At 37.2% G+C, this 21287-nt stretch overlaps 1 non-coding gene across 1 annotated transcript; it reads left to right on the plus strand.

Moving 5' to 3' along the window:
* The first annotated feature begins 257 nt into the window (after positions 1 to 257).
* On the plus strand, positions 258 to 380 carry LOC122727177. Its single transcript, XR_006353118.1, has one exon. It is a non-coding gene; the product is annotated as a U6atac minor spliceosomal RNA (small nuclear RNA).
* Positions 381 to 21287: the final 20907 nt, after the last annotated feature.

Below are 21287 nucleotides of genomic sequence, written 5' to 3' on the forward strand. Positions count from 1 at the left end.
TATGTTAGTCTTCCCATTTGTTAGAGGATGTGGCTTACTTTTTCATGTTTTAAATCTTATGGCTCTAGAAATAGTCTGTGTTTCATTATACTCACATTCTATCCCGTTTTCCCCCATGTTTCTTTTTCTTTTTTTCCATTACAAAACATTTTTAAAATTATCCAGAGCCTTTGTTGGCCTCCCAAACAACTGAGGACATCAGGTCATCAATGTGTTAACTTGTTGGTGGATAGGTTGGAATTTGGTATTATTATTTTGTGTTGTATGAAAGGAAAGAAAATTAGTATTTCCCTTCATAAGGTTGGAAGAGCTCCTTGTGACCTTTATAACATATGTATGTCAAGTCAAGGAAACAAATACGTATTAAACATTTAGTATGTGCCAACTACTGTGCTAAGTTCTGGGAATGCAAATATAAACAGAAAAGACAATCCCGGTCCTCAAGGACTTTACACACTTATGGGGGGACACAATGCATAAAAGGGATCTGAATAACTGGGGATGGAAGGATGATAAAGTCATGTGGAGATGAGTTGGTGGTTCAGTATGCTCTCCAGTTCTATGGAATTGAATTATGGGAGTAAGTGTAAAGGAGGAAAAGAAACATTTATAAAGCTTCTACTATGCGCCATGCACAATGCTAAATACTTCTTACAACATGATCTAATTAGGAATCAGGAAGATGTGGGTTCAAATCCTGCTTCTAATCCTTAGTAGCTATGTCTGGGGGTTTGCCAAAAGTAGTGAATTCTCGTTCTCCACAAATTGTAAAACTTTTGGTGTGTGCATTTATACATTAGAAATGAGTAAAAACTACATATAGGGGCTTAATTGTTATTAATTTTTAGATTGTCCAGACTTAAGAAAATCATGGAAAGGATGTCAGCAATAAAGATTGGACTTAAAATTGTGGCATGTGGGCGCAGCTAGGTGGCACAGTGGATAGTGCATTCTCATATGGGGCCCTAGCCAAGTCATTTAACTCTCTCAGCCTTTTTATTCTCATCTATTAAATGAGAAGGTTGGACTCAATGGCTTAAAATGTCTCATTTACACTCTGGAATTTTCATTGAACTATCACTTTCAGATAAACTTTCACATTTGAATCTATATAAGGATGCTTTCTTTACTGCATCTCAATCCAACTGCCCCAGCGAGAGCAAGACAAGAATCTGCATGGTCACAAGCTTTGCTGCTGAATCCAATACTTGGTTTTTGACATGCGCACATGTCTTCATGATGGAACTCAAGGCTGCTAAAACATGAAAAAGAAAGCTGGTGAGATGTTATTGATTGATCACCTCTAAAAGATATAGTTCTCAATTTTAAACTCTAGGTAAAATGAGCAAGGGTCCTGTGTGCTCTCACTAAGCACTGTGATATCTCAGTTCCTTCCAATGTGATAACTACTTCCACTGGAGATGGAACATGAACACATATCCAAGGGCATGATCAAAGTCTATGGAGGTCATGAATACACCAGAGAGATGAGTCAAATTGGGATGATACTAAATGTTGCTACAATTGTTCACAATTTTATGCCCAGCTTACCTGGAAGGCAGGCTTTGCTCTAACTAGACCCATCAGCGGCTGTCTAGGGTTTAATATTCTCCTGACAACAGCTCTTCTACTAAAAAAAAAAAAAATGAGGGGGGAGGGTAGGAAAGATGTGGCAAAGGAAAAGTTTCATTGTTTGAAAATCTCATCAGGGCCATAATGAGAATTCAGGGAGAAAAAAAAAAGAACAACACATTAGATCAAGTGGCAGCAAGTGCTCTGAATTATTCTGGGAAGTTTTAAAACCTGAGCTAGATGACATTATTTAAGTATTTATAAATGTCATATCATCTGTTATAGGAAAAGCTAATAGAACATTTTACAGACAGTTCAGCTCTACTCCCCCCCCCCAAATGCTTCTGTAATCTATTTCTATAGAATCGGCAAAAGTGGAAGCCGACATATTATGGGTCAATACCAGTGAAAGGCCTCTGCACAGACATAAGATTCACAGTCCATTAAGTTTCAGGTCAGCCCTGATATGGATTCCTCTGATGTATTACTATTATATCCTATTTTTGTTGACTCAGTTACTATGTCAGCAAAACCAAACATTTTGGCTTGTGGCCCAGCATCAAGCTGTCTTTGGAGGATATGTTTTTGCCTCTACCTCCATGACAGTAATGAGGAGCTGCCATTAGTCTGATTTGCATAATTGTGTGCTTCCAACTTAGACTCCGTGTCAGTAGGAGACAACTTATTGTGATGAGACCTGCAGCATATTATCTGTTTTGTGCGATCAGCATTTATTTATGGAAATTCCATCATTACAAGGGGTCATTTTCCAACCTTCTCCCATGAAATCATATTCTCTGCCAATAACCAGGAAGAAAACACCATGGGAAAACAACTGGGGATTTCTTGTCATTCATAGTCTTTGGTAAGAAGGCAAAACGGGTCCGTTTGGTTGTTGTTTCTTTACATAGAATCATAGAATTAGAAGGGACCTCAATGAACATCTAGTCTACACTATACTGAAAAAGTCTTTATTATAACATGCCTCCCAAGGAGTCATCCAGCTTTTGCTTGAAGACCTCCAGTGAAAAGAAATACATTGTACTTATCCAAGAATGAAAAGATAATTACTATATCTATCCTGAGTCTTCTCTTCCCCAGTTTAAACACTCCCAATTTCTTTTTTTCTTTCATTCTTTTTTTTTGTGAGGCAACTGGGGTTAAGTGACTTGCCAAGGGTCATACAGCTAGTAAGTGTTAAATGTCTGAGGTTGGATTTGAACTCAGGTCCTCCTGAATCTAGATCCAGTGCTTTATCCACTGCGCAACCTAGCTGCCCCACCCCCAGTTTCTTCAAATGATCTTCATAGCACATGAACTCAAGACCCTTCACCATTCTGATTGGCTTTTTTCTGGATGCTCTCTAACATCCTAATGACTCCCCATATTAACTAGAAGTGAATACTATCTTTCAAATGTGTTCTGACCACAGGAGTGTAAAGAATGTCTCTTGCCTCATTATGCCTGGGCAGTTTATCTCTTTATCTCTCTATCTGTCTCTCTGTCTATCTACCTATCTATCTATCTATATCTGTCTATTTGTCATCTATCTTTCTATCTATCTATACATATATATTTCATTTTTCATTTCATTTTATTTTTTCTTGATTGCTATTTTATGCAAAGGGACAGCAATCATGTTACAGTTCTTTTTTTTTAAAGCAATAGACATTTTTATTTATAGTTTCAAGTTATAATTATATATATAATTATCCCTCCTTCTCTCTCTCCCTCCTCTCTCCCCTCCCTGAGGCAGTAAGCAATCAGATACGGGTTATACATGTAATATTATGTAAAACACTATTATATTAGTAATTTTGTACAATAAAACTTGAATAAAAGAAAAAATGAAAGAAAGTGAAAAATAGCAAGATTCAGTCTCTGTTCTATCAATATAAGTTCTTTCTTGGGAGGTAGATAGTATGCTTCAAAATTAGTCTTTTGGGATTGTCTTGGATCATTGCTGTCTCTGTACATAGTATTCTCTTGGTTCTTCTCACTTCACCATAAGTAAGTTCATAAAAGTCTTTCCAGGCCTTTCTGGAATCATTATGCTTGTCATTTCTTATAGCACACTAATATTCCATCACCATCATATACCACAGCTTGTTTAGTCATTCCCCAATTGATGGGCTTTTCTTTGATTTCCAATTCTTAGCCTTCACAAAAAGCACTGCTACATTTTTTTAATAATAAAAACATTTTGATTTGAAGTTTTGAGTTCCAAATTCTATTCCTCCTTCCCTACCTCCCCTCTCCTCTCCCTGAGATGGAAAGCAATCAGATATAGGCTATACATGTACAATTATGTAAAACATCATATTAGTCATTTTGTATAAGAAAACTTGCATAGAAGAAAAAAGAGAAAGACTGAAAAATAGCATGCTTCCATCTGCGTTCAATCAATATCATTTCTTTCTTTGAAGGTGGACAGTATGTTTTATCATTAGTCCTTTGGGATTGTCTTGGATCATTGTATTGCTGGGAATAGTTAACTCATTGACAATTTTTCATCGAACAATATTGCTGTCACTGTGCATAATGTTCTCCTGGTTCTAATAGCTTCACTATACATCAGTTTATATAAGTCTTTCCAGGGCTTTCTGAAATTGCTGGACATTATATTTTGCCGTATGTAGACTGCAATGAAGTGTTTTTGGCTTTCAGTGCTGACCCACATGATGACCAAATAAAAATGTGATTGACTCTTTATAAAGCTGTGGAACAGATTCATACTGGAGAACACAAAGGCAAGTATGCATGAACGAGACGGGGAGGGGGTGCCCAACTTCTGAGATTTCCTTTAAGAATAATTTATGGTCTAAAAAAATGTTGTTTTCTCTAGATGATGAGTGAGATGTTTTCTTTGATAAGAAGCAGTACTCTGTAATTTATTCATGCAAGAGATAAAAAGGCAGAAAGATAATAAACTAGGAAGTCCCTCTTACTACTGCACCTAGAATAGCAACCAATAATAATTCAGAAACTGAGTATTCAGAAATCCATCTCCAAGACCCTTCTTGAGAGAAATGTTGACAAGGTTATGTTGTGTCCCCTGTCAAAGTAGGCAGATGAGCCTCCCAAGATTTGGAGTTCAAGAAATGGGAGTCATCTCATACTTTATTCACCCACTTTAATATTCAAACTTTCATTAAGTAAGAGAACTGTCAATATTTAAGAGTACTTTAAAGGGAGAACAGGAGGTGGAAAAAATTGCAGCTAAATATTTTTGGTCTGGTTGGCATCTGACAAAAATGTACCCTGACTCAGTGGTGAGTAATTAAAGGATTTGATCTGTATAACAAACACTGGAGATATCATGCCTGTGAAATATTTCAGGAGGGAAGAAAAAGATGGGGGAGGAGAGAGAGAGACAGAGACAGACAGACAGACAGAGAGACACAGAGATAGAGAGACACAGAGAAAGACAGAGACACAGAAAGAGAAACGGAGACAGAGAGACAGAGGCAGAGAGAGACAGTGACAGAGAAACAGAGACAAGGGGACAGAGAGACAGAGACTAAGACAGAGAGCTAAAGAGATAAGGAAAAAGAGAGAGATAGAGATAATGTTTCATCTCTTCTCCCCGTCCCCCCTTCAACAACATGATATTTAATCATTTTCTTTGAAAAGACTTCTGATGGGAATCCTGTTCATGATTCACTTTAAACACACACACACACACACACACACACACACACACACACACACCAACATCCATGGGACAGTTGTTTTTTTTTAAGTTGTGCCTCCTCTATAGACATCTTTTGCAAACAAGTGATAAATTGGGGAATATTGACTGAATTTCCGCCATCCCCCAAAGGTCCAGACAATATTACACCCCAAATGAAAGAGGTATGACACTGTGGATGTGCTTGTAAAAAAATATAGTAAATAAAAGGTGAGTCCTTCAACTCATTGCATTTAATCACATGGGAGGAGTGTCATTCACAAGTATGAATAAAACCACAGCTAGGATTTCTTGAGTTCCTATGTAAATAGTTTTATGGGTTCACCTTAGAATAGTAATATTTCCTCTTGCTCTTTTCTTTTCTTATCTCTTGTCTAAGTCCCTCACTTCCCAATGACATTTCCTGGGCTTTTTTCTATTTTCTCCTGTGAAGTGACTTACGTGAGAATGCTTGAGAAATGGTCACCATCTTTGACTTGTTCATGAAAATTAGAGATCACAGAACTGTAACGTACCCAAGAAGCCACTGAGAACAAGTTTTAAATTTTGCACAGTCCAAAAGAGAGACACAAAATGATAAGGCGATTCACCAAAAATCACACCCCTGGTAAGTAGCTGAGGCAGGATTTGAAACCACATCTTCCTGACTCCAATGCCTTGTCCACTCTAGCAGTAGTGCTTTTGTGCATTGCCTTGAATTTATAGGAGCTTAATAAATTCTTGTCAAATGACTGCCACATGAGGTGGAGTAGGGAATGAAAATGTGTTGTCATGGGAAAAGTAAAGGATGAGATTTTGTTCTAATTTGGCTACAACTAGTGACATTACTTTTAACATCTTGTTAGGGCCCCAGTTTTCTTATATATAAAATGACAGAATTGGGATACATCTATAAGAACTTTTCTCGTTCTTTAAGTGTAAGAAGTGGGCGCATAACCAAATTTTCTTTAGGAAGGAACCATGGCAACTTTTTCATCCAGTAGCCAATGGGAATCTCTTCTCTAGAATATCTGGCAAGTGATCATCCAGGATCTGCTTAAAGACCTCTGGTGAACAGGTACCCAGAACTTCCCAAGGTAGCCCAATCAGCAATCATATACATTGAATTTTTAGGGAGCTTTTTTTTCCCCTCATATCATACCTAAATTTGCCACTTTGTGACTTCCACCCACTATTCCTGGTTCTGCCCTCCAGGGTCAAATAGAACAAGTCTAATCCCACTTGAAGCATTTTGCCTTTGTGGCTGTCTAGAGAGCTTGTATAGTCCTGGTTCTGATCCCCATGGAACAACATCAGTATTTTAGGAACTGCTATGACAAGCTCTGGCTGGCAGATGTGTGACATCTGATTGGCACAATTCTGAGCCCCAGTTATATCTGTACAGAAGGAAAAAAAAAAGAGTGCCTGGAGAGAGAATCAGGATGGGGCAGGGGTTAGGGGTATGTGTGGAAAAATATATCCAGAATCAGAGCCTGAAAGAGGGTGGTGTGTGTGTGTGTGTGTGTGTGTGTGTGTGTGTGTGTGTGTGTGACAGCATAGTCTTGGAAAGTACACTGTTCTTTAGCCTATTATTTGCTGAGACACTTCTCCTATGTTAAATAAAACCAGAAATGGAAAAAAGTAAAGATTTTTTTTTGGTCTATATATGGAGTATACAGGCAGAGAAGAGGGAGAAAATGGTCACAGAAACATAGAACCATGCAAACAAAATTCAACCTCCTGTAGGGATAATGACCAATAAGTGCTTTAAAAAAATGATCTGGGTGCATGGAAAGAATGGCTACAGAAGAGAAGCTGGGAGTTGCCAAGCTCTCCCTACCTCTCTATCTCTAACAGGAAAGTTAAGCCACATGGAGATCAAAGACAGAAAACAACATTTCTGAAGGGATCATAGTATGTTTGTGGAAGTAAAAAGTTGAAAGGCTATGTGAAATATTACCTGAAAACCATAGGAAGAGAGGTGCCAGAGAGGCTGAGAAGTAACACTGGAAAGAAAAAAAGGAACATGGGGCGGGATGGGAGGAAGCGGGAGAGACAAACTGCAATAGGCAATCTGAAGAACCCAAGAACCCGGGGTGGGACAGTTGAGCAAGACTGACTGAAAGAAATGACAGTAGCAGCCAAAAGAATAACTAAGTTTGGCCATGGGGACTGACAGAGGCATCTGGGAAAAAAAAAAATTAAAGTCAGATTTCCCTCCCCTACAAATTGCCTTTGAAAATAACTCTTAGCAGAATCAAAACCCATAAGACTATCTTTATAATTTTGTTTTGAAGATGCTTTTAAAACTGCTTTAAGCAACAAGCAAGGGGTTTCGGCTTTATTAATTAAATGGTTTATAATTTCCAAAACAATTCTTTGCAGATAGTCTTTTTTTTTATGAGTTCTTACATCTCTTAGAAGAAATAAGGGTGGCTAGGTGGCACAGTAGATAAAGCACTGGCCCTGGATTCAGGAGTACCTGAGTTCAAATCCAGCCTCAGACACTTGACACTTACTAGCTGTGTGACCCTGGGCAAGTCACTTAACCTCCATTGCCCCACAAAAAAAAGAAAAGAAAAGAAAAGAAAGAATTATAAGACTCACTATGTTAGATAGTTAATAGCTAACCCATATTCCCCACAATCATTTTTCTGTTTATACCTTTTTGGGGGCAGCGTTGGGGGATGCAGACAGAAATAAAGGCAATGGAAAGAATAAACAAAAAATTCAACTGCATGTTTTTCCACTTAACTGATGACAAATAAGGGATATGTTGTTTTCAAATATGAAATGCTCTCATAGGAAGGGCACCATAAGGAGAGTAGAGAGGGTGACAAATGACCCAATTGGCCTGGTAGATATCACCAAAATATTTGAAGGTTGCTTGGTAACCCAATTAAAAAGCCCCATTCAAATCCCAGATAATTAGTGACTGAAAATCACTACCATTTGAAGGTTGATCTTAGTCTAGTTCTTAGCAGGTAGCATGCTATATAAAAAACCAGCAAAATAGTTGGCAATAATTGGTTCCCTTGGTGGTAGTCCCAGTATATAGACCAAAAATTAAATGGGCCTTCAAGGCTATACTATTCCCTCTGCCCAGGAATGTGTTCATCTCAATATAAGCTGAAGTACATTCATGGGTTAATTCAAGACTCTTTACCTTGATGTTTCCTCATTCCTTGATAAATTGAGATGTTTCATTTTTAGGGTTAATGATTTTCATGGTTCTTTTGAAAAGACAAATACCCTATCAGGAGGATTATAGAGGGGACTGTAGTTCAGTTATAAACAAAGCCTCTGACAACCTTTCCACCTCTAACACTCAATGGTTCTCTGCTGCATTACCAGGGTTGTCTTTATTTTGTTTCCTCAGAATTAGGGCTTCCTTCTCTAAGAGAGGAGGTATAGATATGAGGGAGAAAACACTATGAACACATTCTTCCTAAACTTAGAAAAGGGGGAATAATACAATATGGCTATTTGTTAAATCCTGTTTGCCTAGTGATGCTGGATATAACTTGTACAATCTTAAAGTAGTTGCTATAAAGCAGAGCCAGCACTGGCCCCCCCACCCCCACCCCCAGGTACATTACTGCCTGCCTTGTAGATGCTATAGGTTTCCGTAGGTCCAGAAGACAACATTCCTGGACACAAAAGACCATATAGTAGTAAAACTTTGTTGAGGCATTGATTACCTTTGTGTTCTCCAGCATGGCCCCATGTATCACCTTTCCAGAGGACCTGATTTTGTCTACCTATATGTATGTATGTATGTATGTTTGTGTGTGTGTGTATATATATATATATATATATATATATATATATATATATATATATATATATATATATATATACACTGTAACGATTGGAATAACGCCACCTGCTGGAGACTTACTGTAGAAGAGTTCTGCCCATGAAGTGAAGGTCTTTGAGGGCAAGACCAGGCGTCTTTTCTTTGGCGTCAGGAAGTGACGCGGGCTAGTGGGAGGAGGAAGGAAGAGACTGGTGCTCGGTCTCACTCTTTTTCCTCTGGACTCTGGTGGAGAAGGGAGCTAGAAATATGCTCTCCCTTTAATAGATAGGAATCTAGGCCTTTCTCTCTCTTTACCAAATTCTTATTCTCCTTAATAAATGCTTAAAAGTCTAACTCTTGCTAAAGCTTATAATTTATTGGTGACCACTCATTAGATATTTTAGACAGACTAGCTAGAATTTTAGCCCTTAACAACACACACACACACACACACACACACACATATATACACCTCAATAGTTGTAAATTTCCATATTATATAAAACATATGTACAAAGATGTAACCAATTCCTTGAGTGTCATACTAACCCAAATACTGAAGAAACAACAAATAACTGATAAAAAAAGATCTAGATCGAGTACTAATCCTTCCATAGACTAGATGAATGAGATTATAGCAATTTATTGTACCTCTCTCTAAGCCTCAGTTATTCCATCTGTGAAATAAGGAAATTGAACTAGATGACCTCTCAGATCTTTCCTTATTTGAAAACTCTAGAATTCCATTGGAAATTAGTCTTAGGCACACAAAGGAACATGAAAAACTGAGGCCTCAGAAGACTATTGATTGGAATATAGATATAATCAAAGCAAAATTGCATTTTGACTCCAATGAATGAGTTTGTTTTTCCATATTCCTGTGTTTACAGAGAGCCCACCATTAAATTCAACAGATATCAAGTCATATGAACATAGAAACACTGTAATGCTAACTGGTAATTTCTTTTTTGGCTCTGAAATTTGGCCTGTAATAGACCCTCATCAATGGTAGATTATCTGAAAGACTGAGTTCTTTGTTATGGCAAGTAGTCATAGACAAGCTGGAAGCAATCCAGACAAGAGGAAGACTTGTAAGCAATAGACAATTAAAAAAAAAATCTAAGCTATTGGCTATAGAAAGAATGATTAGTGTAGTGAAAAACTGTATAGTTCGGCTATTTGATATACTTGAGACCTGATAATGATCTTGCAATGTTATAAACATCTAATGTATGGAATAATATTTGGCACTGAAGAAAGGAGATGAAAAATGTATAAGTACTAGGATAAAATGATGAAAATAAAAATCATAGGAAGTAAATTCAGAGGAAACCTAATGGAAAGAGACCTGAACTAATTTGCAGCCCCAGTTCAGTTCTGCCACTGAATAGCTGTTTAACCTTGTTCTAGTCATCAGCCTCTTTGGGACTCAATTTCCTCATCTATAAAATGAGAAAGACAAAGGAGATCAAGTCTGAGGCAATTTTGAAATCCAAAATTCTAGTTTTCTGTGATAAAAGCTTCTTTTTCCAAATACATTTGTTGTAATGTATATATTTTTTCTATTCATATGGATAAAAAAAAAAGTCAGTCAAGCTTTAATTTCACAAGTCTTAGCAAGTATTCCAAATTCAGGGGTGGGGGGAAGGGATGACAATCAAGTCTATTAAATTGCAAATGTTTCTGTAACCAGCAAGCCCAGAACTTTGGACATTTAAATGATGTGTGACAGAACATTTGACAGTATTGAAGACAACATGCCTTGGTACTACATGGCAAGAACATTGACTCCATGTTTTTCTCTTTTGAAGTAGAGGGGAAAAATTCAGGGGAATGCAACCAATATTTTTTTTCCTTTTCTTTTTTATTTCTTTTTTACTATGGGGTTAACTATAGTGAGAGAAACAAAAGAACAGAGCCAGAACAGACTATCTTCACCACCTATTGATTCTACCCTCCTTTGTGTTCAAGAAGTATCATTATTATTAATATGAAAGTTCTTTGAATCACTTAGGAGGACTGGAAAATAATCAGTGGCTTTTTCATTCTCCATCTCCTTTGGAAAAGTGGTGACTGGGGCTTAGTAAATCAAAAGAAAAAAGAACTGGGAGGCAAGAGAGGTACTAGGTTCTAGTTTTCAATATGAATTTGAAATTTATTTTTAATTGGAAAATCATAGTGTGATGCAGTACAAAAGATACTGACTTTGAAGTCAGAGAATCCAGGTTTACATCCTGACACTACCACTACATAGAAACGTAGAGATAGATACATAGATACATAGATAGATAAATACATAGAAAGGTAGAGATAGATAGATGATAGGTAGATAGATAGATAGATAGATAGATAGATAGATAGATAGATAGATAGATAGATAGATAGATTGTAGGTTCAGCTTTCCTCTTCATGGTCAGCCATCTGTAAGGGGCTAAAATTCTTGCTAGTCTGTCTAAAATATCTAATGAATGGTCACCAATAAATTATAAGCTTTAACAAGAGTTAGACTTTTAAGCATTTATTAAGGAGAATAAGAATTTGGTGAAGAGAGAGAGAAAAGCCTAGATTCATCTATCTATCAAAGGGAGAGCACATTTCTAGCTCCACTCTCCACCAGCATCCTGAGGAAAGAGAGCAAGAGAGCCAGCCTTGTCCCCTCTTCCTCCCACAAGCAAATGTCACTTCCTGACGCCAAAGAAAAGCTGCATGGCCTTGCCCTCAGAGGCCTTCTCCTCATGGTGGAGCTTTCCTACAGTAAGTCTCCAGCAGGTGGCATCATTCCAGTCATTATAATAGATAGATAGATAGATAGATAGATAGATAGATAGACAGACAGACAGACAGATAGATGGATGGATGGTTGATAGATTGATAGATGGAATGGATACAAGGATGAACAAAGGGAGAAATGAAAGGAGGAAAGGGATAAAGGGAGAAATAAATTGAAAAAATAAAGGGGGAAGGGAGAGAGGAAAAGATGGAGAAAGAGATAGACAGTCATAGCAATATATAAATGTATATACATCATCTTTGAAAAGCATACAGCATGACACAGAGGGTAGAGAGCTGGCATAAAAGTGTGTGGGGTACTAGGTCCAAGTGATTTCTGTCTCTGACAAATAATGGATGTATAATCCAAGGAATGCTATTTAACCCCTTAGTGTTCTATACAACTCTCTAAGATGAGAGGTTGCAAAAAGATGCCAACCTATTACCGTTGAGAGCACTACCGTCTTCCCGGTGACATGGGATTAAGATCTATATCTATGTATATATCCAGGTTGTTTCTCTGAATGACTTAGTGCTTACAATTGCATTATCTTTTGTATATGAATACATACAAATAAACACACAAATTTAGTAATTCAGGTTACTGTCATGTCTATATGTCTATATATATATATATATATATATATGTATAAATAAATTTCTTTTGAGAAAGATCAGTAGCATTATATTACATTGAAAACTATCTCAGAACAAGAAAGATCTTGGTTGAAGACTAGTATCTGACACATGTTGGCTGTGTGATGCTGGCTAAGTAACTTTAAATTCTCAGTGTTCTAGGTAGCTTTCTAAAATGTGTAAACGTAAAAGAAATTACTGACCTTCAGGGGTATATTTTTAATTTTTTTCCACTTAATAGTCTTTTCTTTTTCCCATTTACACATAAATATAGTTTTCAAAATTCATTTTTGTAAGATGTTGAGTTCCAAATTTTTCTAGCTCCTTCCATTCCCTACCCCTTTCCCAAGATAGCAAGCAATCTGATATAGGTTATACAGAACAATCACATTAAAGCTCTGGAGGAAGAAAAGCAAATGAGACACAGGAACCTACAGGCAACAGAGAGTGCAGTTTTCTGATGTCCTTGTTGCGGCAGGAGCTGTGGCTCCTGTATTGGACTGCACAGCCACACTGTGGCCTGTGGCTCCTCAAAGTGCTGATCCATGGTTGTCCATGACTGGTGGAAGCCTACTATAGTCATGATGTGAAAGACAAATCAGAACAAAAGGCTGAAAACATGCAAAAGAAAAACAAAACAAAAGTGAAAAAGTATGCTTCAGTCTGCATTCAGACTCTGTAGTCCTTTCTCTGGATATGGAGAGCATTTTCTATCATGAGTCTTTTGGAATTGCCTTGGATCATTGTATTGCTGAAAAGGGCTAAGTCTGTCATATCTGTTCATCACACAATGTTGCTGTTATTGTGTATAATGTTCTCCTGGTTCTGCTCATTTCACTCAACATCAGTTCATGTAAGTCTTTCCAGGTTTTTCTGAAATCCACCTGACCATCGTTTCTTATAGCACAATGGTATTCCATTAAATTCATATATCGTCTCTTGTTTCCCATCCATCCCCCAATTTATGGACATCCCCTCAATTTCCAATTCTTTGCCACCACAAAAAGAGCTGCTATAAATATTTTTGTACATATTTGTCCTTTACCCTTTCTTATGATCTCTTCTAGAGAAGGGCAATCAGGCAATCAATCTACAAACACTTAATAAAGGCCTACTATGAATATAGAATGAACCCAGGGAAGAGGCAAGAAAAACGTGAAAAGACCAAAAACCCATTTGTATACGGCATGAATTCCTTTGCATGTGTGTGTATGTGTGTGGTTCTCTCTCTCTCTCTCTCTCTCTCTCTCTCTCTCTCTCTCTCTTTCTCCCCTGAGTGGTAGATACTATAATCATTCCTATTTTTCAGATGAAGATATTAAAGCATAGAGAGGTTGCCAAGAATCAAAGCAAATGACTTGCTCAGCATCACAAAGCTGGTGAATGTCTAAGGCTATATTTGAACTCAGGTCTTCCTGACTCCAGATCAAGAATTATATCTATATACTGTGCCACCTAGTTATAGATGTCACTCTTCAGTCATTCCAAAGTTGCCATCTACTTGATCCACAGTGGGGGGATGGGCAAGAGGGATGGGGAGGATGGGACCAGAAAAGGTAGACATATAGACATAGCAGGAAGGAAGCCATGAAGGAACCCTGATGGCTTAGCTTCATGGGCAGATAGTAATCAAATTCTTCCTACTATTCTTTTCCTTCTTTATTGTTCTTTTCTTCCTTCTCACTGCTTATCCTTTGTCTCTCATTCTCAACTTTCTCAAGTTTTTTGGCATCTTCCCCCTTACTACTTCATTTGCAGCCCCCCTCTTCAGAAAATTTTCTTTCAATAATTTTGGATATCACTCAGATCTTTGGATGAGACACTCTGGGGAATGTCTCTAGGCTTCGCTTCCATCTGATGGTTTTCCTGACTTCCATGGCTCTCCTAGATTCCTTAGTTCAGTAACAGTGAGCTCTTCAGGCCTAACTCCCTAAGTACCTACTTTGGTCAACTGTGAACCAAATGAATTCACACCTCCCAGAGGTGTGAACATACAATTCTGGGAAAAGGGCTGGGACAATTATGGGAGGAAAAACAATTCCTTATCGTCTTTAGAATTGTGGAAGTCAAGGTCATGTGATGTTAGGCTCCATTAAATGAAATTTTGTTTCTGGTACTAAGGAAGTTACGGTACATTAATCATTTAGGCAAAAAGCATTCATTAAGCCCTTATAGTGTTCCAGGCACTGTGCTAATGAGACTGCATCTGTGATATTACATCTAATTCTGGGTATCATATTTTTGCAGAAACATTGACATGCTCATCTAGAGTGGGCACACCAGGATGATGAGGGCACTAAAATCCATCACTTGAAGGATTTATACTTGTATAGCCCGGGGGAGAGTAGACTTAGTGGGCATATGATTGCTGTATTCAAATTTTGAAGGCTTGTCAAATGGCAGCTAGAGAAAAAGTTGAGCTGCTTGGCCCCAGAGGATAGAACTAAGTGTAATAATTTGAAGTTATGGATAAGAAGATTTCAACTTAGAAAAAAGATTTTGTTTTTTCTTTGAGTATTTACAGGAGGACATGAATAAGTATTTGAGGTAGGAAGTATCCAGACTCCAGGTCAAGCCCTCTATCTATCACAAAACCTAGTTGACTAATTCACTCAAGTTTTTTTGTCCTCCCCTAAAATGTAGTACCCTGAATGGAGTATAACACAAAAGATCTTGTCTGACTAAGGCCAAGGAAATCAGAACAATTATCTACCTCCTTGTATTCTAGACATTAAGCTTCTTGATGTAGCCTCACGCCAAAGGTAGGATTTGATCTGTGTTTTAAGATAAGACTGGGAAACAAAGGGATGTCTCTGAAGAGACAGAGAGCACTTCAGGCATGGAGGACAGCCAGTGCAAAGTAAAAAAAAAATGCTCTTGATTTATTGATTGATAGTACAGATCTTGACAAAACAAGGCTTACCTTTGAATAAGGCTATGATAAGCAGCTACCACTCAGTTAACTAATTTTTCTTCTTCATCTATTTTCCATCAGACTTTTGTCACCTTAGAGGGTGCTAAGGTCACAGGATTATCCTTGATGAATCTGTTCAACATTCTTTCCTCTTTACCATATCACAAGTAAATAAAACACATGGAGAGCAAAACCCATTGCTCCATTTATGCCGCCTTTTTTTTTTCTCTAGAAGAATCAAGAAGAAAAGATATAGATTTTCTACTTAAACTCTCTTCCTCAAGGTTTATTCATTTACCTATAAGGGAAGGTTGACTATCAAAGGGGTGTGAGAAGTACTTTGTATTCTCATAATAAATCAAAGCACAGATTGGCTTTGCAAAGAGGCAAGAGTGCCATAGCTATGAAGGGATGGCTGACATATTGAAAACAGAGTCAAAATATCTGTAATGTAATAGCAAAGCATGCCAATAAAATTTTTGAAAATTAAATTAAAACATTAATAGAGTCAGGATATCAAAAATGTTTCTCCCTCATTAGATTGTAAGCTCTTTGAGGTCAGAGACTGTCCTGGGCCTCTTTTTAAAGCCCTATAGTAAGCATAATTCTTGGTACATAGTTGGAACTTAAAAAATGTTTGTTAATTGATTTATTGATTTTGGTAGACTGATCCATTGGTCCATGTTTAAAAATATGGAATTTAAGAGTGATAAATGTAAATTCTTTAGTTTGGTTAAAAAAATAATCATTTTTATAAGTATGGGGATGGGAGGCATGGCTAGACAAAAGTTCTTTTGTGAAAGATCTTGGAAATTCGAGGGAATTGAAGCTTCATGACTTATTGATACAATTTGAAAGGTGTGGAAATTCATGGACATTTGAACTACATTAATAGAGGCACAATGTCCAGGATTAGAGAAGTGACAGGACTACTAATACCTGGCATGATTAGACCATATGTGGAATATGGAGTTCAAATCTAGGTACCACTTAATAGTGTGAGAAAATAATGGGATTTGGCAGATTCTCAATGGAGATTAGTCTAAACTGATTGAATTAAGTGAGAGTGATTGACTTTGCTGATTAACCTACTTCAGGTTAATTAGACTGTAACCACACATGGCTACCCCTTAAGACAGTATTGTTCTCAGAAGCTAAGGACTTTGAACTCAACTCTAGACCACCTTCAAGTCCAATGAACCAATGGATTTGGATGATGCCTACCAATCAGCTTGAAGCAGTGCGTAAGGACTGCCTTTGCTCCAGACCTATAAAAAGCTTCCACACTCAGTTTGAAAGGAGTTCGTGGTTGAAGCAGGCTCATGGCAGAGAACTTGAGGAAGAACCAGACCACGCTGGAACTCTAGGCTAGATAGGCCTTTTCTTAACTCCACGTTTTGTTTTGTTTTTTCTAATACCTGGTATGCGTTAATAAATGCTTAATACCCAAAGACTGGTGCTAAAGCTTCTAATTTAAGGCGACCACATTTAGATTTTAAACATCACAATAGGAATGACGTTCCTATAAAAGTAAGACAAAGGACATTCAGAAAAGGACAACTAGGTTGATGAAGATAAGTGTCAGATCCCAAAAAAGAGAAAAAGACTTGTTTGTTCAAAAATCTTTATAATAGTACTTTTTGTGGTGACTAAGAATTGAAAATCAAGGGAATGCCCATCAATTGGGGAGTAGCTAAACAAACTGTGGTATATGATGGTAAGGGAGTTTTATGGTACTATCAAAAATGATAAGCAGGATGATTTCAGAAAGGTCTGGAAAGGCATGTATGAACTGATGTATAATAAAGTGAGCAGAACCAAGAGAACATTGTGCACAGAGACAGCAATATTGTTTGATGAGGAACTGTGAAGGACTTGACTATTCTCAACAATACAATGATCCAAGACAATCCCAAAAGACTATTAAAATATACTATACACCTGCAAAGGAAAAAAATTATATTTATGGAACAGAATGAACCATGTTATTTTTCATTTTCTTTCATTTTTTCTTTTATTCAAGTTTTATTGTACCAAATGACTAATATAGTAATGTTTTACATAATTGTACATGTATAACCCATATCTGATTGCTTGCTCCCTCAGGGCGGTGGGGAGGGAGGGAAGGAGGGATAAAAACTGGAGCCCAAGACTATAAACAAAAAATGTTTATTGCTTTAGTATGTAAAGAAACAAACAGATAGATAGATGATGAATGAATGAACAAATAAGTAAATGAATGAATGAATAAAAGTATGTTGTTTGTCAATTAAAAAAAATAGACATGTCAGGTCCATAAGGATAGTTGAAGGAACTGGCATATTCTATTATTGAGAAAAGAAGACTTAGAGGGAACTTGTAGTTAGCTATGAGTTTTTTCAAGGCTTTCATATTGTCACAGCAGAAATAGGTTGTACTGGATTCTTAGGTATTCCTCTTTAAAGAATTACAACTTTTGCACAGAGGGAAGTTGAAGACTTTGCTTCAAGGGGAGGAGATGGCTTAGAGACATCTTTCTCTTCTAACTGATTGAAGGGAAGCCAAAGATTTTGTAAAGGATAGATGGGGTGACCACCTGACAATGGAAAGTTCCTTTTGGGGATGGGGTAGGAAAGGCTTCTGTAGTTATCTATGTCTCCTGGTGCTGTCCCAGGTCTATAGAATTTTATCTCCCCTTACTTCTTAGGTGTATACTGCCAGCTATCTAGTTGGTCAAGCTAAACTTTAATGATCCCTTCCTAGATATGTCCTAAGCCCCATGTCAGTATAGAGGAATACATTGTGTTTATCCACAGAGGGAGGAACTAGGAGCAGTCGGTACTAGTTGTAAAAAAGAAAAATATAGGCTTGATGTTAAGAAGTATAAGGAATTAATTGTGATTTGGGGTTTTCATAACCCTATCTTTGCTTTATTATGCTCAGACTGAAAAAAATGCAAGCTTGGGTGTGTACTTTGGGTGATAATTGAACAAACAAAAGGAATTCTGACCACAGGGAACATTTATTGAAACTAAGTAACAAGCCTTCCTCTAATAGCTTTCCCGCGCCCATGTGGGTCTGGCTAGATTATAATGGGGACAGCCCATGTGGGTGTGCTGAGGCAATCAGAGACTCAGCATGGCTAAGAACTGCCCATCCCCTTCCTGTGATAAAGTCACTTAGATATACAGCTGAGATTCAGTTAGGGGGAGGGAGAAGAAGTTAAAAGGCAGTTAGTTAGAGAGGGTTCTGAGGGAAACGGGGAAGGAAGGCAGACATTTTAGGGGAGCTGCGGATGTTTGACCTTTGGACCAAAACAGAAGAGACTAAAGCTAATAGCTACAGATTTCGAGTATTGGTGAGTTTGTGTTTGTGTTTTTTTAGGCAGAGCTAGCTTCTTTGGAGCTAGCTAGGCTGGAGGCAGGTTCGAGGTGCCTGGGCCCTTTTTACCCCAGAGGTTTATACATTATTTCTAGTTCTATTAATCTCATTTTTGTGATTCAGATAGGGTTTTAAACTTGTTCTCATCAATAAACCTGTTTTGTTTTTGAAAGAGGCTGTTTCTTTTTCTTACCCAATATTAAGGTGAGCCACCCAATGAACTCTTCCCATTATTAAATTTGGCCCTCACAGAAGGATGGAGAGAGACAAACACAACTCCAGAAGAATTAAAGCTATTTAAAAGTTGAATGGTCTATTTCAAGGGGTATTGGGTATCCTCTCTGGAAGCACTGCAAAACTCCAGTGTAAAGGAACCTTAGTGTCCCCATCCTCACATACAAAAGAATCCCTGTTACAATATATCTCCAAAGTGGTTAGGTAGATATTTGTATGTAATGGAGATTTTCTTGTTCATCTACCATTTGGACTAAATGAACTAAGTTCCCTTCCTACTGTATGTCTATGATTCTCTATGATTCGTCTGTCTTCCACATTTTGAATGGTGTAAACTTCTCCCCATGCCACCTTTATTTATTTCCCTTCCAGATGGACAAGTATTAATCTTTTAACCCTTCTTTTTTTGTGGGAGACTGAATTCTTTCCATTTACTTTCAGTCTTACTGCTAAATCTGAGGGATTTTATATAGTTTATTCAATTTTACAAAATACTTTTCTCACAACAATTGTGTGAGGTAGGTAGTCTAGCAATATCAACTCCAGCAATACCAATAGCCATTTCCTAGAGAAATAAAAAAAATAGAACTCATATGTAAAATTTATAAAAAATACTTATGGTTATTTTTTTTTATGCTAGCAAAAATCCTGAGAACTATATGGCTACCCATCCATTGGACAATAGCTGAACAAATAATGGTTTCCAAATGGAATGGAATGCTATTGTACCATCAGAAGTGACAAAAGAGAAAGCTTCAGAGAAATCTGGGAAGGCTTATATGATGCCAAGTGCAGTAAGCAGAACCAGCAGAAAAGTTTATGCAGTAACAAAATTGTAAAAATGAACAATTTTGTCAGACTTAATAACTCATTACTAAAATGATCTATTATGATTCCAGAGGAGCAGTGATGAAGAATATTGCTCATCTCCTTATCCAGAGATGATGGGCTTGGCATGCAGAAGACATAAGACAAACATATTGGAGGTATTATCGGCGTGAACATTTGTTTTACTTGATTATGCACATTTGTAACAAGGATTTTGTTTTTCTTGTTCTTTCTACATAGTGGGAAAAGAAGGTGGAGGGAGAGAAAATAAATTTATATTAATAGGAAAAAGCAGTATTTTCCCCATTTTCAATTTTAAAGAAGTATATGTGGGATGCTTTTTGTTCTTTTAGTAGATAAATGCAAAATATAAATGGATATAGAATACCCACAAAGTATAGAAAGGAAGGTAGAACATACACTGTATAATAAAATAAGATTACCAAAAGGTTTTGGTGGGCAGAAAGGACCATTAGACCAAATATAAGAATAGAAAATGTAATAAGAGTAAGTCTAAAGTCTTACCCTGGTGTTCTAAAGGGTTAATTAACTTTCACATGATCAAAGTATTTTCAGAGCTGGTCTTCAAATTATGATCTCTCCAAGTCCCACCGCTATTCACTATGCCTCTCAATAAGAATTTATTTTTATATATTTCTTTCACATTACATAATACTTTCAACCAAATGATTTCATTTGGTCCTCAGCTTGTGAGGTAACTAGTTAATTGCCCCCCCATCCCCCCGCTCATTTTATAGATTAGTTAAATAGAGCTCAGAAAGGTTGTGCTTTTCTCAAAATACTTCTCCAAGTCTGAGAGTATTTCTACTACATAGTACTGCTCTCCAGATGTTATTGTTGCTGTTCAGTCATTTTTCAGCCTTGTCTGACTCTTTGTGATGCCATTTATGATGGTTTTTTGTCATAAATATTGGAGTGATTTGCTGTTTCCTTCCTCAGCTCATTTTACAGATAAGGAAACTGAGACAAACAAGATTAAGTGACTTATTTGCCCAGAGAGACCTAGTAAGTATCTGAGGCCAGATTTGAGTTTAGGTATTCCTGACTCCAGGCCTGTCATTCTATCCATTGTGCCAATACAGTTGTTACTTGCCTGGAGTTAAGAAGAAAATGTATCATAGAGATTTTTTTTTTTGTGAGTAACAAATGAGATAATGTCTATAAATTGCTTTGATAATGATTGTGGTGGTGGTGGTGGTGATGATTTTGACCTAAGCTTCACTTCTTGTATAAAGTACACCCATTTTTTATTTGTCCCCTTCTGAAAATTTGAGTAAGTTGCACCTTATATTTCTACCTTCTGTTCACTATAATCCATCCCTCTTCCTCCTCAAACTTCAGTTTAAGATCTAATCCTTCCCATGAAAAATTGTTTTTGATAAAGCAATTACTTTTTCTGGTCATCTACCCAGTACCTATTTTATCTATCTTCCAGGCTTGAAAAATCATGTTTAGCATCATTAAATTCTAGGATGTAGAGATAA

The sequence above is a fragment of the Dromiciops gliroides genome, chromosome 4 (assembly GCF_019393635.1).
Source record: "Dromiciops gliroides isolate mDroGli1 chromosome 4, mDroGli1.pri, whole genome shotgun sequence".
Taxonomy (NCBI): domain Eukaryota; kingdom Metazoa; phylum Chordata; class Mammalia; order Microbiotheria; family Microbiotheriidae; genus Dromiciops; species Dromiciops gliroides.